We start from the raw sequence: 22,028 nt of genomic DNA on the forward strand, positions 1-22,028 counted from the left end.
ACAAAAAATAAATGGAAGAAAGACAGCCTCTTCAGTAAATGGTGCTGGCAAAATTGGTTAATTACCTGTAGAAAACTAAAGCTAGATCGTTCTATGTCACCCTGCACCAAAATCAACTCTAAATGGAACAAAGACTTTGAAGTCAAAACAGACACCCTGAAAACATTATAGGATGGAATAAGAGAAACCCTACATCTCCTTTGCACAGGCTGAAATTTTCTTAATAGATACCCAGAAACACAACAAATCAATGAAAGGCTGGACAAATGGACAAATGCATGAAGCTGTAGAGATTCTGCATGGCAAAGGACATACATAGCAAGATCAATAGAAAGCCCATGGATTGGGACAAGATCTTCACTAGCCATACAACAGAAAAGGGTCTCATATCTAAAATATACTTAGAACTCAAAAAATTAAATCCCCAACAATAACTTCTATAAAAAAATCCCCCAATAAATAAGTGGGCTAAAGGCTTAAAGAGAAACTTCTCTGAAGAGGAAATAAGAATGGCAAGTAGACACATGAAGAAATGCTCAACCTCTCTAGCCATAAAAGAAATGCAAACCGAAACATCATTGAGATTCCACCTCACCCCAGTTAGAATGGCTATAATCAAAAACTCTAATAACAACAGATGCTGGAGGGGATGTGGCCAAAAGAGAACCCTATTGCATTGTTGGTGGGAGTGTATACTTGTTCAACCACCTTGGAAAACAGTATGGAGGTTCCTCAAAAGACTCCACATAGAGCTCCTCTATGACCCAGCAATCCCACTTTTGGGCATTTACCCAAAGGATCACAAACAAGGCCATACTAAGGCTACCAGCACAACTATGTTTATTGCAGCATTATTTATTGTAGCTAAGATATGGAACCAACCCAGATGCCCCTCAGTATATGAATGGATCAAGAAAATGTGGTACATTTATACAATGGAATTTTATACCTCCATCAGAAAGAATGGCATTGCCCCATCTTTTAGGAAATGGAAAGACTTGGAAAATAATTATATTAAGTGAAGTAAGCTGGGCCCAAAGAAACATAGGTCCCATGGTTTTCCTTATTTGCAAAAACTAGTACATGAGTAGGACAAGCAGAAAAGGTCAAAAGCTGTGTACATATGACCATATATGATGATGTTAAGTGAAATAAACCTCAAGATAGGGACACAAATATCTTTTTTTTGCTATTTTTTCTAATGTATTTATAATGTACCATGTGATTTTTTGTTTCTTTGTATGTTCCTCCCCCATGGTATAACCCCTGTCTTCACTATTTGATGTCAGTGCCCTGCATCTTGTATATACACTTCTCTGATTCGGGGAGATGAAGGGAAAAAAACAAAATGCTTAAATAGGACATAGGTTGACCCATTGTAACAATGAGATGTAGAAAACACTACAATCCTGTGTTAAAAATGAACTTTACAACTTTGAGGGGGGGATAATTGTGGAGGTAGGATGGGAAGGGATGGTAGGGGGAAAATAAAGGAGGAGGCAATGTACAATAGGAAATGTACTCATTACCTTGCTCATGTAACTGTAACTCCTCTGTACAGCATTTACTATTATGTTAACTGATATATGAACATATGTTCTCTACTTATTTCAATCTGTATTTTTAAATAGTATTTATATTTCCCATTATTATGTCCAAACATACAAATATTTTGCCTTATAGTAAAAATATATTGCATTACCACTATTACATCCTAGTTTTCCTTAGCTCCCTGCCGTTAGTTTTCCTTACTCCAATATTTTTATTTTCAGTACTTTAGTTTCTCCTACTATCGATATGATATATGACTCTTCCTGTCAGCCATTGAAAACTCTTCATTTCTGGTTCCAGATGACATACCTTCTGTCATTTGATAGCGAATCCCTCTAGTGACAATGAATTTCTCCTGCCTTTTGTGCATTTGCATTGTATGTTTCTACTGGTTTATCTTCTACTGGTTGCTCAATCTTGAATTTTAAATTTCTTGCTAATATGGAAAATTTTAAATTATTTTTTTAAATTATTTTCCAGTCTCATATTTTTATCCTTTCTTTGTGGAAGTTCAGTGATAGCCAACTTAGAGGTTTTCTTTTTGCCCTGTAAGACTTTGGGTGTATATTAGCTTTTTGATCAATTTGCTTTTCTTTTGTTGAGCAGATTGAGTATATTCAACTCATCTGTCTTAAAGTTCATTGAATAGATCTTCTCCTATATTAAGTCCATCCATGATTTTAGTTATTGTATTGTTAATTATATACCTTCTTCCACTTAGGTCTATTTTTTAAATTCTCTTTTTTTAGTAGTAGCATTATTTCTTTTTGTAGCTTTTCATAGGAGGTTATAATTATTAAAATTTCTAAATGTATTTCAGTATTTCATCATTTGTACTGTGCTCCTTTTTTGTAACTCAAGTTGTATTTCTAATGGCACATAACATAGTGCATTATTTTATAATGTAATGGAAATTTTAGCTCTTATGAAAAGATAGTTTTGATTCTGTTAAACGTTATTTTGTGCAAGCAAGCATTCTATTTTAGATTTAATATATGAGTCCTGGCCTACTTTTTTTAAATTGTGGGCTCAATGATATTTCCAGGTAAGTTTTAGTTCCTGTGCAACACTATTCTGATTTGCTTCATTCTTGCTCTTCTGGCCTTCCTTCACAGCTCTGTATATGCTGCCTTGGGACTCATTGTTCTTGGGTAGGACAAACTCAGTCTTGGTCACAAGCATTGTGGTAAACTAAATCTGCCATTGTCTCAGATCTGAGTATGGGACTGGATCATTGGAAGCTCTAACAGATGGGTTCTGATTAGCATCAGCTCACCCCTTCTCCATTTGTCCATTCAGGAAATGGGATCTGATACTGACTTTATTATTGAGTAGATACCTTTCTGAAGGTGCTAAAATAGCAGAGTGGATTGTTGATATTTCATGTATTTAGCAAGCCAGGGTTGGTAAGACCCTTTATTGCTGATGCTGCAGATCAGGCAAATACTGCCCCAGGAGTCTGATATCACTGCTCTGGCAGATCAAAATATCAATACTTCAGGTGTAGAGTAATGAGTCATTGCCAGGCCTCATTAATTAAAGTACTTTTTGGATAAAGCCACCAGGTGCTAGGGATTGGGTTAGAACCACATTGATGCCACTGCCACTAATCAAGATGTCACTGATCTTGTTGGCCAGCAGGAAACTGTGTGTGTTGATTACCCATGTGACTACCACAGGGGAAGAGAAATGTGAGAAATGAACTGATGATTTGAGGGTCCTCAGCTATAGACAGTTTGTTGTTGTTTATCTCTTTGCTTGTTTTTGCTGTCAATTTATTATGCACTTGATTCACAGAGGTGGTTGGCCTAACTCTAGACTATCCATCTTGGAATATAAGATGTTTCACTGGCATATAGCTCCCAAAGCTATAGGTTCGTAGAACTTTCATTTTTACATTCCATCTTCTAAAGCCATGCTATTAGTATCTTTTCAGTTCTTTACAAGATATTTTGTTGTATTTAGAAGGAAAGACCATGTAGATACAAATCTAACATATTTGGTTCAGAAGTGTAAGCCTATTTCCTTGCTTTTGAAAAGTACATAATTTTTAAAAAATGTGATCAATTTTCTTTTGTTTTTACACATACAAAATAAGGTAAGATGTTAATTCTATAAACCTGACTTTGCTTCCTTTATAAAAGTATGTTCATGTATGAAATATTTTATACCTCTAATGTTACCTTCTCACACACTGAGATACTACTAAACTGATTTAAAAGAGCTACACTAATTCCTAGAAATAAGATATGAGTTTATATGGCTATAGTTAAGGACATTGATCATGATTTTGATAGTTTATTTTTTTTTCTTTTGCTCATCCTGGGGCTTGAATTCAGGGTGCTGTCCCTGAGCCTCTTTATGTTCAAGGATACCACTATAGGGTCACGTCTGGCATTTTCTGAGTAGTTTATTGGAAATAAGAATCTCCCAGACTTTCTTAACTGGGCTGGCTTCAACCAGCAATCATCAGAACTCAGCCTCCTGAGTAGCTAGGATTATATGTGTGAGCCACCAGCAACTGGCATGATTTCTATTTTTACAGTGTCTGTGTGCAAGTTTATTTTGTCGAGACATTGAAGTATAAGACAGAAGAATACCAAAGCCTTCCTAGCCTGATACCTCTGTACATGTTCTTTGAATGTCATTAAGGAATGCATATGTAACCAGTGCTTAAGAATCTCAGGATAAATTATTTAGTTAAATATGAGATTAAGAATTTGTCTCTTAAAATGTAATCACATGCATAGTTATTCTGGAGTGTTAGTTACATCATTTATTGTTTCTTGAATAATAACTATACCAAATCTCATTGTATTTAAATATTAAGTAGTTCTTATTATCATGATTCAGTGCATCAATGGAGAAACCCTTCTCTTTACTTTTTCATAAGTCAGTGGTGGGCTATGGTTCAGATAAGCATCCTTGCTGTTCATATTTGACTCTTAGATGGTCAGGATCCAGATAAGACAACTGTACTCTCCTCCTGCATGTTGCTTTCATCATCCATTTCCACCTAATATTGTATTTTAGTCCTGAACATAGGACCACTGGACAGTTCATGTGAGATGTTGCAAACACCCAAAGCTTCGTGAGTCCCAGTTGTATTACAAAAAAATCATACTGCAGCTAAATCTGCATGACCAATGCCAGCAGAAATTGAAGTGATGTATAGATAGACTATCTTCTTGGGAAGTGCTACAAAGACTACCAATTATGATCATGTTTGGATATAGGGAAGACATATTTAACTATTCTTAAACACTTCTAGTAGTTTTAAAAGATGTGATCTTCTGCTAGTCTGTTTAACATCCAGATCGAGCCCTGACAGGACATACTGCTGTCCACAATATTCTTACAAAATACATTCTGAAATGCAACGTCAATAAAATATCATCAATTGTTTTCAATAAGTCTTACAAACTTCATTGTTTTTATATTCTTGGTGAAATACTCTTAAAGAAACGGGAATACTTTAGCTGAATTTATCCTGCAACAGGAATCCTCTTCATCTTTGCTACCAATCCTGCCTTCTGTGTGTGAAGAGCATTGAAGTAGGTACACTTATTGATATAGATGAAAGTTTGATTTGAAATTGTCAATAAGTTCTGAGACAATTTATTATATAGTAACAATATTTCTTGTTACTTCTAATAGATACCAAAGTGAATTTGGATAAGAAGTAAACTTACAGTAGTTCTCTGAATAGTCATTTTGTAAGAGCTGCTTTCTGCTTCCTTTTCAAATAATGACTTCTCTGGTTTAGGATTTTTTTTTTTTGGTCGATTGTGGGGCTTGACCCCTGGGTGGCCTGGGCTCTGTCTCTGCGCTCTTCAGCTCAAGGCTAGTGCTCTACCACTTGAGCCACAGCACCACTTCCGGTTTTGAGTGGTCTATTGTAGATAAGAGTCTCATGGATTCTCCTGCCTGGGCTGGCTTTGAACTGCGATCCTCAGATCTCAGCCGCCTGAGTAGCTAGGATTACAGGCGTAAGCCACCAGCACCTGGCTTGGTTTGGGAATTCTTGTTCATAAAATTTTAAATAAATTTTTGAAGGTGCACAAAAATTTACTCTTCCATAGAACGGTATTGATGTATGATGAAAGCCTAGGTTGAAACCCAAGGTGTACTGTGGTAAAGATTTGTTAAATTAAATGATATACCAAGCAGCATGATACTTCTTTCATCTGTTAATTATCTACTGCTACATAGGAAATGGTTCTAACCTTAGTGTTTTGAAGTGCATTTATGTTAGCTTACAGTCCCCTTGTGTCAGAGTAGCAGACACAGTTGGTTTCCTTATTCAGAAACTCACAGGGTTACAGTCATGGTGCCTCTGGGGCTGTGTTCTTATTTGAATGTTAAATCTTTTCACCACATGATTGAAGATGCCAGAAGAATCCAATTATTCAAGATTGTATGGGTTAGGTCTTTATGTTCTTGTTCTAGATTAGCCAGGCCTGCTCAGAGTACCTGTCAGCCAATTTTAGAAGGCAGGCTTGTGGCTTGGCCTGACCCAGCTGCTTCATAACCCAAGTCTGCTCAGTCTGATTCATCTGAACTTCTGTGTGAGCACCAACCTGATCAAGTTTAGCCATGTGGATGATCTCCTTTAAGTTGGTGAACTGACACTGGGAATCAAGTCAGTAAAATCCCTTCACCTATGTCTCCTCATGGTACCCCTCCCATCACTGAAACCCATCATAAACTCAAGCTCAGGCCACAATCAAATACTACATGAGAAAGTAGGAATCTTGAGGTTTGTCTAAGTATCATTCATCTCACACTTTAAAAATTTTATTCTAGTTTAGGGGTCCCAACATGGCTATCATTTATATTTTTCTACAGCATTTTTTTCATAAAAACCTATGTGAATTTAAATAAAACTCAGGGTCATGATATATATCCTGAAACTGATGCCTATTTTCTAAAGCTTCACAAATGATTCCTAAACAGATAATCCTAAAACCCTGAGACTTTTACTATCTTTTTTATTTAATATAAATATGATACTTAGCTGTCATTTTATAAAGTATTGGAGTCTTTCCATACTATAATTAAGTTCATGAGAGGGCTTGTAACACAAATGGGATCATGAAAATTAAGGGACAAAAGGCAAAATTATCATTCTAGCATAGAGAGTGAACAATTTTTGGTCAGGCTTTGAATTGTACCAACTCTTAAGGAGTCAGTCCCCTTTCCCACTATAAAACTGAGTTAATAGCTAAGTCTCATAAAAGAGTCATCACTTCTTGGCATCAAATCTGTAGGCCATTCCTCAAAATGAAAGTTTTTTAAAATGTTTTCACTAATTTCAACTTGGATGTTCATTCTCAAGCCCTCTGTCTTGGCAGGTTAAGTCCAAATGACAACTCCTGGCAAAAGAAATTGGCAGATCACCAAATACTGTCTTGTATTTCTTTTAAAGTGAATTTCCACAGAATGTGTCTAACAGAACTTAATCTAGTAACATTATCCCTTTGTTAAATATTGCCTTATTTCTTCTCTTCATCATTCATATATGATTTGAGGTAATCCTAGAAATTGAAATGTGGTGGCAGTAGGGATAATTTTAATGTGGGTGGCAGCCTGCCACTTAAGTAAACTTTACTTCTATTTGAACACTCACCAGACTCTTCTTTTATCTTTTTATTTCTGCCTCTAGATTACTCTTCAGGATGTTGAGATTTCCAGAGAAGTAACCACCCAGTACAAGAAAATATTGTTCTACCTAAATTCAAGTAAGATCATTGTTTAATAATAAAGAATCATTTGTTGATTGGTGAAAAAATAACCATTTCTTTACATTTCTAGAAAACAGTTGTTTACGTTGATATTAATTTTTGTGACTCCTCTTTCATGATTTTGAGTGGAAAACCTCTGAACACATCCCAGCTTTTTGCTTTATTTGGTATTCAGATGATTTTTCAATAATATATGTTTAAACAACTCTAATTGTATATATGTTATTCATTTAACAAGCAGTATTTTGAGTAACGAAAATAGCAGTTCATTTCTTAAAAGCCTACTTTATTTGGTACGAAGTCAGATGCTTCCTTAAGACAAAGAACTGCAATCACACCCAGCTATAAGCTGTGGAGTCCAGGAGAAGGTGCTGTGGGTGACACTAGGAGACAGATTGGCAAAGACTCACTCCTGAACATGCTTCATATCACTGGAGAATAAACAAGACCTGTTACATTCTTTTTTGCTTGATGAGAACAATGAATGAATTCATAAGAAATTAATAAAATGAGACAAATACACACTTTCAGAAGCTTTTGAAAGCACACTGGACGCAGCAGAAGATCAATATGGTCTGCAACCTTAGTTGCCTGACATCTTAGCTAGGACAAGTGTCAATCTGGGAAGGAACCACATCTTAATTGCTAAAAAAAAAAAATAAGTAGAACCAAGCTTTCAAAGCTAAGAGTGGAATACACTGAATCTATTTTCCTAATAAATTGTTACCATATTTGTGAATTTTTTTATTGACTGTGGTTTTACTGATAATCATAAAACTCATTGGTGACTATTATATTTCAAATAATCCTAGCTCTGGAAATTGTGTTGTACATATTGATGTTGTAAATTATATTTCAGTGTAATACAAAAATAGTAAGACCACTTTGAGTATGTATCTGTATGAAAAATACAAAAGCTGAGAACTGGATGTTTGCATACATGCAAATTATTTATTAATGGAGGCCCCAAGCTAAACTCCCAAGGGCTACGGGCAAGGTCAGAGGCATTTGAGTTAAGGGCAATCAGAGCTCAGGAATAGTCTCCATACTGAGAACTCTGCTGAGCATCACAATACTTAGTTATATTTCTCATGGTAGAATGTATGAAGATATGGTGGCTACCAAATGAAATATTTTCTCACTCAAATTTTGTCCTTGGATACCTGAATTCAGTCATTTTCCTTATCCTTAAATTGACTAGTATATAAGAAACGACAACAATAAAACTCTTTCTAATGCATGTAATTGATAGATTATTTCTAAAGTTTCCAGATGATTTTTTGATAGCGAAGACTAAGGAGTCTCAACAAACATAACCATGACTTGGACTCTCCCTTTCTTTATCACTGAACATCAGTCATTCAAACCTTCAGATTAAACAGGAATTTTTTTTCCCTTTGATCATTATTATTCCTTCTCTCAGTCCTTCACTTAAAAGCCCATGTAAAAGAATTAGCTAAAAGAAATAGAAAATAATAGAAGTTGGGCTTTCAAAAGCATGGTACATTAGCCTTGAGAGTCAGCATTTTTATACACCAGGCAGTGCTCCATGTACTTCTACCTCACTCTTCTGTAAAGCTCAACAATTATGGTCTTAAATAGTCATACATTTATAAATTCTCATGAAAATTCAATACAGAGCGAGAATGGTAATTGCCTCTTATATATGATTTAAATGTTCTGTGTTTTCAATTTTTGTAGTGAGTAAAAACAGTTCAAAATATTAAACAGGGTTTTGGAAGTAATCAATACATCAGTTTTAAGTCGCATTGTTTTCTATGTGCTGTGCTGGCAAGGGACCCCACCTGGAACACAGAACATTTATTTGCCCAGGATATCCACAATAAATACTTCCTGTTGTTAGTAACGTGGTAGTTGTCTCCATTAAATTATCACAGTATTTATCTCCAAGTAGGTTGTTAATACTAATGATTATAAAGCACAAGAATAGTGATGTTGATGGATTTATTACACCATGTTGTCTGATTGTCTGATCTTATTATCAGTTACTGATCATGTCTTACTATACCTACTTTATAAAATCATACCTGGACAAGATTATATGTTTTGGATTTGGTACTGTTTGGAGCTACAGGCATCTACTTATTTCCATGATAATCTTCATGAATGAGCAAGGACAACTGTATGATGTGTATGAAGAAGGCAAACAGCCAGATATAGAGGGAGAAAGAGCAATTCCCTCTATAGTGTCTGTTCTGTTCTGTCCTCCAGGAATCTTCTGACAATCACACAAAATAGTATGTAGTTATTTTGTTTATGTGGTGCTGAGGAATCGAACCCAGGGCCTCATGCATGCAAGGCAAGTGCTCTACCACTGAGCCACCTTCCCAGCCCAGTATGAAGTTATTTTGGAAATAACTGTGTGCACTTCAAATATTTCTCTATCAATATAAGCACATACCTTTCTCTTCCATTATTTATTCTTGCTACTATGTATTCACTTGTTGAGCTACATTTGTTCCACATTGAAAAGGAAAGTGGCTTCACAATAACCCATTCGTGACTGGGCTGTCAGCAGCCATGGTATCTGGGCCATCCATCCCCCTTCTGCTGCGCAGTGCTCTCTACTTGACTAGAGGATATCTCAGAATTCCTAAATACTTTCTTATTTTCCAAGAGAAGATGACTATGTCATGTATTCAGTGTTGTAGAATTTTACTGGCTGCTTTCCTGTGCTTTAGGGTCATTGGAATCATCCACTCTCTGCTTTACTTGGTCTTCCCTTGCTCTGTTTCCTTGCTGTGTGATTATGTTTCCACAGGATGTAACTTCTGTTGGTCTGTTTACTAGCAGAAACATTGTTGAAACTCCCAGCTCACTTAAGCATGTGTGTGATTTAATAGAATCATTGATTCCTATAGTGCATTTCTAGTTTTGCTGACTGTGTTGTTCATGAATGAAATGATACAATAACCAAATGCAACCAAGCTCTGTCTTGAGCTCAGCAGCATCTTCCTATCATAGCAAGCTTTCTTTGCATGCTCTAAGTTGATCCATTGCCCATCCATCTTCCTTGCTACAGACTCTGACTCGGGTAAGTCTCCATTAGGGGAGGTGAATTGAGGCTGCTGTCCAGGGTGCTAGTATCCATAAGTTCCCTGGGACTCAAATTTAAAAAAATGCTGATTTATATTTTGGTTGTTTGTGTAAGCTTTTGTTTCTATTAAATTTTAAATGTCACAGTTTCTCTTTTTGACCTCAGATTTTACAATTGTGCCAAAATATACAGGATCCCAACAAATATTCCAGAAAAATTTGATCAACTGTAGCTGTAGCTACAGTCTGTGTATCTTAAAGACTTCATTTCTCAGTTGAGAAAAAAGTGGCTACATTAAAAAATTATTTCAAGAAATATCATTCATATATCAGAAAGAATTCAAGAGCTGGGAATTTAGCATATTTGTAATATTTGAGTATTTGCATAGAATATATACAGCCCTGAGTTTGATCCCCAGTATGTACACACACACACACACACACACACACACACACACACAGAGAAAGGATGGATAAAATATCGCTAGCTGAGAATAGTGGTGCATGCTGTAACCCCAACACTGAGGATGGGAGAATTAAGAATTTGAAGGCATTGTGGACATCAGAAAATAATTATCAGCTTCTTTAAAGTTATGTAAGAAACTATTTCTTAGAGTAAGAGAAAAATATCATTTCATTTTACTTGTAAAAAAATCCCTCTGATTACTTTCTTTTGTTTCTCTTAGTCAGCAGAAAGGATTTTTTTTGGAAGTTTTTGGTGTCACTTTCCTTCTTGAGCAGATTACTCTGGCTGTTTTCAGGCTTGGAAATTCCCTCTCTGGACTGTACTGTGTCCATATTTTATTTGTTTCTGTCCTTCTGTGGAAAAGATTGTCAAGAAAATCTTTAGGTCACTATCAGATACCTTTGGTGGCAAGAAAAATAAAACAGTAAGTTGCCATATAAGCTTATAAATATTACAATGTTCAATGCTGTATGCTCATTCTAAAATGTAGCAATTAAACTGGTGGAAAATGCAATAGATTCTTGAGAGTAGAGACTGGCTTCATATGACTTTTTTGTCAGTCAAACCAGCCTGTTTTCCCAAATTTCAGTTGCTTCCTGAGCTTTCAGGCTTGAATAGTGGCAGGGTATACTACCCAGCCACTTGATTATAAACCCTTGGCTGCAAGCAAGGACTTGTTTCCTAACAAATCTCATTCAGCGTTTCTCCTAGCTAAAAAGACCAGTACCATCAGGCCTCCCTGATTCCAAAGTAAATAAGTCAAAGCCACAATAGCAGTGGGGTTTGCTGGTTGTGGCAAGTGTCATCTGTCAACAGAGGCCCAGGGCTCAGGAGCTCATGGAAAATGCTGATTATTGAAGCATAGGAGGGCTGGCTTCAAGGGAGTAACTGTTACAACTCAATCTCTAATGACATAATCAAGGTCAAATCCTCTAAAATTGAACTGAAGAAAAAAAGAGAATCCCTTAAATTCTGAAAATACAATTTTGGAGAACAGTTATAAGCATTATTTAGAAGTTATTTATTTATATTCTATAAGTAAATTTATCAGGGAAAAATAAAACATGACAAAAAATTCACTCTTAATAACAATAGACCCATGGATACAACTGTTATAACAGACAATATCTTTGTGTGAAGAAATAGATCATAAACCACCTTATATAAAGACATGCCAATATGACTGGTCACTGTGTATTCAGCTTTGTAACTTGAATCACTTGAAATACTCTGGCAATCATCCAAGTCTTCTGACAATATAAAAACCTGGGGCAGTTCCACATACACAGTCCCACAGAGGGGATGTTGGAGAAACAGAAATGTATAAATGGGGTATCTATTCATTGCCTTAGAAAATTTCAACACGTTTAATAAGCAAATGACAGTATTTAAAAAGTCAGCATTGTGTACTTTTACAGAGACAAATTGGCAAGAATCAAAAACTCTAGTTGAAAGATCAAATGGGAAACTCAATTTGCACAATTCATACCTTCAGTATCTGAATGCAATGTAGATTTAATTCCCATAATAGCAGCTGAGAGGAAAATAATAATGGCAATTAAAAATAAGGTAGTAACTCCACACACACACACATACACACTATATATGTTTATGTATATATATATATATATATTCCCTTTTTAAACATATATAGTTGCAGAGTGTATATGTAAGACTCTCTAAACTATACGTTGAGTCTCAATGAATAACTGCTTCTGTTCAATTTGTCAGTGATGAGATCAACCCTCCTCTGAGTCCACTGTGACCCACGTTGCTTTGCTTTGGAAACATGCTCATAATCACTCCCCAAATACTGCTTCACCATTTTTCTGCATAATGATTCTGACCATCATAACAGAAATAGCTGCAAAGAACTGAAAACACACAAATCCCTTCCACAGGATACTCTCTATACACTTTATAAGCCTTCTTAAAAAATAAATAAAACTTACAATTGGGGTTTTCAGTTCTCAGAATTTTAGTGTGATTTTAACCTCTCAGAATTGAGAAGTTTTTTTTTGTATTTAGACATCAGGGACTTTTATATTTCAGAATTTCAGCATTCAGAATTGTGGCATTTATTTGTCTTTGGGGATTGAACCAACACTCTAAGCTCTGCATATGCATTCAGGAAAATATTCTGACATTTTTAATGTGTGTTTTTTCTGGTTTACATACATTAATATTTACTTATTTTGTTTTGATGTTCTATAGTTTTTGACAAATGCATAATGTTATGTAAATACTGCTAACATATACTGTCCACCCAAAATTGCTGTTTTTATCTCACCAATTCAGTTTTCTTTTCCTCACTTCTGAAACCATCAAAACCACTGATCCTTACTTTTTCTCAAATGTCATAAAATGAGATTGAGCAGCATGCAGCATTTTGGGTCTGGCTGCCTTTCTTCGGTGATGGTATTTTAGATTTATCCATGACACATTGTGGTTTTGTAGATTATTTTCTTTTTAAAAAATATGATATTTTTGTGGTAAAGTTCCTTTACTTATTCATCTACTGAAGACAGTTCCTAATGCATCAGGTACAAATACTAATTTTAGATCATCACAGAGCTTTTATTTCTGTTGTTTGAATACCTTGTAGCCAAGCTGCTGCACTGAAAGGTCTATGAGGAATTGTCAAACTGTCTTCCAGTGTGAAAGTGCTATTGTGCATTTCCTTGTCTTGCTCTTCTCATTCTCATTCTTTTTCTCTCCCACTGTAAACAAACAGTCACACAGAAAATTTGGAAATTGTGGGTGGTTATACCTAACATTAATTAGCCTAACCAACACGTTTATTTTGTGTTTAATTGAAAATGCCCTTAGAAACAGATGAGTGATTAAAAGAAACTACATATCTTAACATTATTTTTAGTTAACATCTTCCTCCTTTTCTATAAAAACTTCATTCCTTTCTCAAAATTCCAATTGCTCATGAATTCTAATCTACTTCTTCCAATTTTGGATCATTTTTTCAGGTTGTTTATTGTATGCAGAGAGGGCTTTGCTATAATTTTAAATTCCATCCTCTTTCATCAATATTACTGGTATAGCACTTTGTCAAAGGAACAGTCATTTCTTCATTTTACATATAAAATGAATATTTAAAGATTTAATGAATATTTAAATATTCATCTAAATATAGTATATTTTGGTATTGTTTATTTTAATTTGATCTGTGGTATGATGCTATAAAATATGAATCCAGTTTTATTATTTTGCATGTGGATATCAAATTCTTCCACTACCATTTATTGACATTTTAGTCAATTTGTCAATGATTATTTGGCATTGCATGCTTTGGCTTTCTATCTTGTTCCATTGGTCTATGTCTATTTTACATACCAGTGCCATAATGTCTGGAGTACTATGACTTTTTGAGATCATTTGAGATGAAGCAGTTATACCTTCAAGATTCCCTTTGCTATTTAGTGGTGCACATTAATTCAAAACTTTTATTTTTCTGAAAATTCCACAGATAGATAGATAGATGGATAGACAGATAGATAGATAAATAGACTGACAGATAGATATATATGCATACATAATAAGTATGATGCTCTAGGAGATACAGAGGAGACATGATCAGATAGTATAATGATAGAAAAAAGAATAATATTGGAATTTTAAGATGACAGAAGAAAGCTCAGTAAATGATATTGAACAATAAAGGTGGGAAGTCCGAGAAAGAGAAAATAGAGTATGAATTATAAATACACACATATGAAGTAGCTGGTGGAAGGTCTTTATACAATTAATATACCGCTGAAAATGAATGACAAGATAGTAGACCAGGCTCTGTTGGTGGGAGGATACTAAGAGGAGTATGGTTCAATGAAGAGGATAAATGAGGGTGAATGAGGTTTACATACCTGTATGAAAATACCACAGTGAAATCTGTTGAAATTGTCTTAAGATGGGTAGGGAAGGATGACAGAGACAAACTTAATTTAATCTAGAAAGATTGCACACATGTGTTATGAAGTGAATTATCCCAGAAGCCACATTTTGGAAGATGGATTTTGGACTCTTTATTACACGGTTAGCCGGCTGCAAGCAGCCCATTGTTATAAAGACCTGTGGCCCCAAATACACATATGGAAGTTAGGAAACAGGCCAGAAAGGAAAGAGAGAACAAAAACAACACCAACATATCAATTCCACTCCAATGGAGAGCTGAGTTGGAATGCCATGATGACTGGAGATGAGATAGGAGACAGGACATGATCACAGAGACACATGTGCTGGTCCAGGCCTAAATAGGGTCAGTGCAGAGGACAGGTCCACAGGAAATCCCCAGGCCCAGGCACTGGACTGACAGATTCAGTAACCTATCAACCAGGTGCCTGCCCCTGCGTCCAGGGATCTGGCATACCCATCACCTGGGAGACCGGGTGTTTCCTTCCCCCAGCATGAAGACAAGATGTCAGACCCTACCATCCACCACGTGGCCAATATGGCCCTGGCCAGATCTGACTTCCTTACTTCACATGTGTGGAAATGTTGCAATGAAAATGTTCTTATATGATTCATATACGCTAATGAGAATTATTTAAAGGATTCTTGCTGTGACTAAACTGTAAGAGTTATTAGAGATCCAGATAATATTCTTACCTGCCACAAGCACTACAGGCACCATCTTTTCTGCAGTATTGCATAGTTCTGGAAACAGGGCATCTGACACTTGTCAGTCCAGACCCACCAAACAGCCTTGCTATATCCTGGCCTCACTCAAATTAGTAACTTTTAGGGTCACTTGGAAAATCAGTCAGAACAATGCAACCAAGTTTTGCCTCAAAAATACAGAGAAGCTCAATATAACAGTAAAATAGGTTAGAAATCTTATTCTTCACTGCAAATAAAGTGTTTTAGCTATCTCCAGATGGCTAGATCCCAGAAACTTTTGATGCAGCAGAGACACTAAAAAAGATGAAATTCAAAACGCTCCTCAACGGAAAGAACACTGCTGGAGGAATATCAATACCAAATTTCAAACTCTACTATAAAGCCATAGTAATCAAAACAGCTTGGTATTGACATAAGAACAGACCTCAGGAACAATGGAATAGAATTGAAAACCCAGAAATGAACCTAAAGACCTATTGCCATCTAATCTTCGATAAGGGAGCTAAAACAACAGAATGGAACAAAGACAGCCTCTTCAGTAAATGGTGCTGGCAAAATTGGTTAACTACATGTAGAAAACTAAAGCTAGATCCTTATATATCACCCTGCACCAGAATCAACTCCAAATGGATCAAAGACCTTGAAGTCAAAGCAGACACTCTGAAAACATTACAGGATGGAATAGTAGAAACCCTAGGTCTCCTTGGCTCAGGCCGAAATTTTTTGAATAGAGACCCGGAAACACAACAAATCAAAGAAAGGTTGGACAAATGGGATTGCATAAAGTTGCAGAGCTTCTGCAGGGCAAATGACATAGCTAGCAAGATCAATAGAAAGCCCACGGATTGGGAGAAGATCTTTACTAGCCATACAACAGACAAGGGTCTCATATCTAAAATATACTTGGAACTCAAAAAATTAAACCCCCCAACAACAAATCCTCAAAGAAACAACTGCCCAATAAATAAGTGGGCTAAAGACTTAAAGAGAAACTTCTCTGAAGAAGAAAGAAGGATGGCCAATAGACACATGAAGAAATGTTCAACATCCCTAGCCATAAAAGAAATGCAAATCAAAACAACATTGAGATACCACCTCACTCCAGTTAGAATGGCAAAAATCAAGAACTCTAACAACAACAGATGCTGGAGGGGATGTGGACAGAAGGGAACCTTACTTCATTGTTGGTGGGAGCGTAAACTTGTTCAACCACTTTGGAAAGCAGTATGGAGGTTCCTCAAAAGACTTCACATAGAGCTCCCCTATGACCCAGCAATCCCACTTTTGGGCATTTACCCAAATGTTTACAAACAAGACCACACTAAAGCTACCAGCACAACTATGTTCATTGCAGCATTATTTACCATAGCTAAGATATGGAACCAACCTAGATGCCCCTCAGTAGATGAATGGATCAAGAAAATGTGGTATATATACACAATGGAATTCTATGCCTCCATCAGAAAGAATGACATTGCCCCATTTGTTAGGAAATGGAAAAACTTGGAAAAAATTATATTAAGTGAAGTAAGCCAGGCCCAAAGAAACATAGGTCCCATGGTTTCCCTTATTTGCAATATCTAGTATATGTATGAGTCAAGCAGAAAAGGTCAGATAATGTGATGTCAGGAAAATGAACCCTTAGATATGTATTTTAATGTTTTTTCTTTCATATAGCATTTATAAGACTATCTCTTTGTTGCTTTGTATGTCCCTCCCCCACAGTATAACCCCTGCTTTCACTATATTTGATGTCAGTATAACTTGTGGAGGAGAGGGGAAAAAAAACAGTTGTTTAAGGATACAGGTGGACCTGTTGCAACAATGAGAAGTATAAGTTGTCATGTCCAAAACTTTACAATGTCAGTCCGGGGGGGGGAGGTAAGGGGAGGGTAGGAGAAGGGTTGGGATTGTCGGGGAGGGGGCAGGCTGGGAAGGGATGTGAAGGGTAAACCAAAGAGGAGGCTGCAATGCTTGGTAAGAAATGTACGCATTATCTTGCCCATGTAATTGTAACCCCTCTGTACAGTATGTTCACAAATAAAAAATAAATAAATAAATTAAAAAAACAGCTGAGGTAAGCATCATTATATACAAAGTGATGGATTTATAAGATCACAATTCCAGAGATACAATGTCCAAAGTACAAAGGGAAATCTCTCCTGTGCTCCCACATCCAATTGGGAACTGTGTGTATTTTCGTATCCGTATGTTCTTCAAGACACAGTTACAGGTCCATTATAGTAAAAATAATTGAATCTAATTATTACTTAATGCCTCATTGCATTACAGCTGAATAAAGTTTCTATAATCTTCCTGCCACTGGAAAAAAAAGATGAAATTCGTAGAATGGGAATACTCATGTTTTCTATCTAATGTATATATTGTTTCTTATAACTTTATTATGCTTTTGAGTATTCTTAGATATCATAAAAAGTAGTTATTAAAACTGTCTGACAACAGAATCACCTGTACTTGTTGAACTCTGGCCCAAGCCCAGACTTTCTGTTTAGATAGAGCTACAGAACTCCAGTCTTAGTAGATTCTACAGAGCTGTTGTTAAAGGGATAACACTGTGAAAAACACTAGAGAGTATAATAGATGTTCTATTTCCAAAAAAAAAGTATAAGTTCACTGCACGGTGATTTGCCTCTGTAAATTGTTCATTTCTGAATATGTTCTTTGGGTAAGGGATTGCCACCCTAGATAGAAGAGAAGTAGCAACATTCAAGCTCCAGTAAACTAGAGACAGTGAATGACCATGTTGAGTTCCTGTATGATTCCTGTATGGTTTTTTTTTGTTGTTGTTGTTTGATTATTTTTTTGCATGAAGCCACAACAGAACAGGATGCTTATTATATTCAAAAGACATAAAATTTATTGAGTTCAAATAGTTACTACTTTCAGCATTACAAAGTGCTTTGTTGCAAAAGCATAAAAATGAAAAGAGGTGGGATTTTATATTGATTCCTGTTACAGATCTAAGAATTGTGATTTTTTTAAAGTTCTAAATGCTAAGCTAAATTCTGATTTAAGTTGATTCTCCCTCAGCTTTGTAGTAAAGAATATTTGTAGTGAAGACTATTTCTTGGACAATAGAACATTTGCATTTATAGGCATTCCTCCTTTTTATTTTAAAATTAAATGTTTTACAGTATCGTGTGTGTGTGTGTGTGTGTGTGTGTGTGTGTGTGTGTGTGTGTGAAAATGGAACCAAGTACTGAAGTGAGGGATGGGGTGGGGATAGACTGGGAGAATGCCGACAGGGGTGACATTCATTGTATACATAAACTAACTTGTGGTATTGAAACCCCCTTGAACAATTACTTACAATAAAAATAAAGAATACCATCAGACTTGTTGAGTAGAAATCCTTTTGTAAAGCTGCTTAAAATCAAAATTTAAAAATTGTTTGAAAAATTCATTGTACTCATAAACTGAATCAAAATCTTGTTATACAGCAACTTAAAAATTATTATAAAATTAAATTAAAATAAATTTTTCCTAAAATTACTTAATGACTTTTAGTAATTTATTAATCCACTCAGCAAGTACTATCAAGTTATTATATGCCCTCCTAATGATGGATTCAAGTTGAACATTGCATAATTTGAAGATTTTTGTTTGCTTGTTCTAGTCAATGGGGCTCAAACTCCAGGCCTGGACATTGTTTATTAAATTTTGTGCTCAAGACCAGAATTCTGTCATTTGAGCCACAGCTTAATTTCTGGCTTTTTTGGTTGTTACTTGGAAATAAGAATCTCATGAATTTTTATGCCCAGACTGGCTTCAAACCATTATCTTCAGAACTCAGCCTCATGAGTATCTAGGAATATAGGCATGAGCCACCTCATAAATGACTTTTTAATAGTTTCATAACTTAGTCTTCACCAAGGAAGAACAGCTTTCTACTTCCAATTCTTCCTGGTTCCATTTTAATTTTCCTTGAATAAATCTAGTGTAAAAATGATCTGCTACATATGCTCGTTATTGCTTTTCTTGATTGAGCAGTTTAGTTAAAAGATGTTGATCCATATATTCCTTATTTTCTGCTACCAGGGCTATGATTCAAATTTATATCTAATGCATAGACTGAAGTCTGCAGTTGTTGATATTGGCAGCATAAATAAGGTTCTTGGCACATCAAGGGAGACCATATTAGTTGGTTTAAATGATTTTTCTTTGATAATAAAAAAGAATTAGTTAGCCATAACAAGTTTGAATGTTGTAATCAACTGAATATTCTTTTTTTATGTTTTTTATTGTTCCATGAGTAAGGTAATGAGTACATTATCTATCGAGCACTGTTAACCTCCTCCTTTGTTTTTCCCCTACCATCACTTCCCTTTCCACCTCCCCAATTCCCCCTTCTCCCCCCAAGTTGTAAAGTTTGTTTTCAACATTGTGTCTTGTACATGTCATTGTTACGATAGGTCAACCTGTGTCCTTGTTTCAGCATTGGGTAATTTCCCTTCCCCTCCCCAAATTAGAAAAATATATGTACAAGATGCAGGGCAGCAATGTCAAATACAGTGAAAACAGGGGTTATATCATGGAGAAAGAACATACAAGAGAAACAAAAAAAATATCACAAAGTACATTTTAGATACGTTAAAAACAATACCAAGAAAGAAAAAAAAAACAAATTGTGTCCCTATCTTGGGGTTCATTTCACTTAACATTATCTTACATGTTTTGGAAAAGCAGAAAAGGTCAAAAGCTATGTACATATGACCACATAAGATGATGCTAAGTGAAATGAATGTTCTTTTTCACTTAAAATTGAAGAAAGTTACAGAGACAGGAAATACTCCTTTTTCTTAAAGAAATGCCAGTGACATGCAGAGATAAATTGTTTCAATAAAGCTTCTTACACACTCTTGTGGAACCCTTGCAAGCCATTCTACCATTTCCTGTGGGCAAAATCTGCAGGATCCTATGCACTGCACACAAATGACCTTCTTGTTCATTTGGCGCTAGTGAAATAAGGAGCTCCTAGTGAGTATGCAGCCACCTATTCACTCTTTCTATAGCTGAAATAAAGTGACTAAAGTACAAGGAGGAAAGAGTTGGAATGCCAAGAAATAAGACAAAATTAGGCTGAGATAGAATGGGGCAATTACTCCACAAACAGCTTTTTTTCTTGCCAAGACACAATACTGGGTTAGTTAGAGTATCTTTGAGATAAGCACTTCATCTTCCCTCTATGTCCTAGTATGTCAAGATTTTTTGTTTCATCTGTCTTTTCATATTTCATGCTCCTGCCTTATTTAAAAAATAAAACTCATTAGTTTATGGTATTTTTACTATAAATATTAGGCTAAAGGCTTTGAGTTGGATTTTTTGTTGTTATTGTTCATATTTGCCTTTGTCCCATTAAGTTATGACTCTTAGAGACCAAAATAAATTCTGACTTTTAAGCTATTTCCATTATACACAGGTATTTGGTGATAAAAGAATGCGATTTTATTTTAAAATTAAATTTTATTTTTATATGGTTTATTAGGTATAATCTTATAGGATGAAAGGAGTCCAGTTTGGCAAATAATTGTTAATTTTGAAGTATTGAGTTAGTGACATGGGTTGATAGACTATGCCAGGTAAATCAGCATTATTAATTTCATTCATGAACTAGGTAGGCAGACTACCTATATTGTTCTTTGTTTTATGTTTTATTAGCTTTAAATTACGTTAGAACATCATTCTTTGGTCCAGACATTTTCAGAAAAAATGGTTATTATATGAGACCAGTGATCTTGATGGCCATTTAATGTTTATACTCTCACTATATTAACACATTATGACTGGGCAATGAAGAGGAAGATTTACAAGTTTGTCCAAATCATTTTTATCTTTCATCACTTACTGGATTTCATAGAGTCAGAGAATCCCCAGAGAAAGCAAGGTATGGCCTAAGCCATCCAGAGCCAGTCAAGAAGCCCAGGGCAGGAACAGGAAGCAGCTAAATGAGAATCCCCAGCTGCCTGGCTTCATTCTGCATGGTATGGAAATTAGCTCTACCTCCAAATGGGTTTCCTGTTTGTTTTGTTGACTTTGTTTTTGTTAAAAAGGACAGAGCAATTTTTGTTATCAGATCCCACTGGCCAATTAGTTATCTGCTATATGATTTGTTTCTTTAGTTTTAAGTTATTTCATCAGTAAAATAAGGAGACCGTTCCCATTCCATCATTGCAATCTGATTCTGTATGGGGAGTAGTTACGCATCATCCTGAAAGCATAGGCATGAATTTACCTTTAACAGAAAGTGTAAGTTTAATCATATATTTCATTTGGATCTATTTTTAGTTACTTTATCACATTAACAAAATATCCATATTTGTATCATGTCTCACATAGCTAGAAATAGGTAGTAGTGAGCCACAAGTGCAGTATTAATTAATGTATTTTTAAAATAGCTATTTATATACTACACTTTTTTAAACTACTAAAAGTGAAAAGTCTTCCATCTTTGTTTAGGAAATTCTCACTATAATTCAGGTTCTTCTATGTTATATGGAAAGTGAAATAACCCATCAAAGTGATATATTTTAATTTCTTTTTGAAGTACTTAAATGTTCTAC

At 35.5% G+C, this 22,028-nt stretch overlaps 1 protein-coding gene across 1 annotated transcript in view; it reads left to right on the plus strand.

The window, feature by feature from the left end:
• Positions 1 to 22,028, plus strand: part of Sntg1 (syntrophin, gamma 1) — an 852,919-nt gene that overhangs the window by 262,126 nt on the left and 568,765 nt on the right. Inside the window, exon 2 of the mRNA XM_013009280.1 lies at positions 7,217 to 7,292. The gene's annotated coding sequence lies outside the window, so the exon portion shown is untranslated. The remainder of the gene's footprint in view (positions 1 to 7,216; positions 7,293 to 22,028) is intronic.

This window comes from Dipodomys ordii, unplaced genomic scaffold (genome assembly GCF_000151885.1).
Source record: "Dipodomys ordii isolate 6190 unplaced genomic scaffold, Dord_2.0 Scaffold9, whole genome shotgun sequence".
In the NCBI taxonomy this organism is placed as follows: Eukaryota; Metazoa; Chordata; class Mammalia; order Rodentia; family Heteromyidae; genus Dipodomys; species Dipodomys ordii.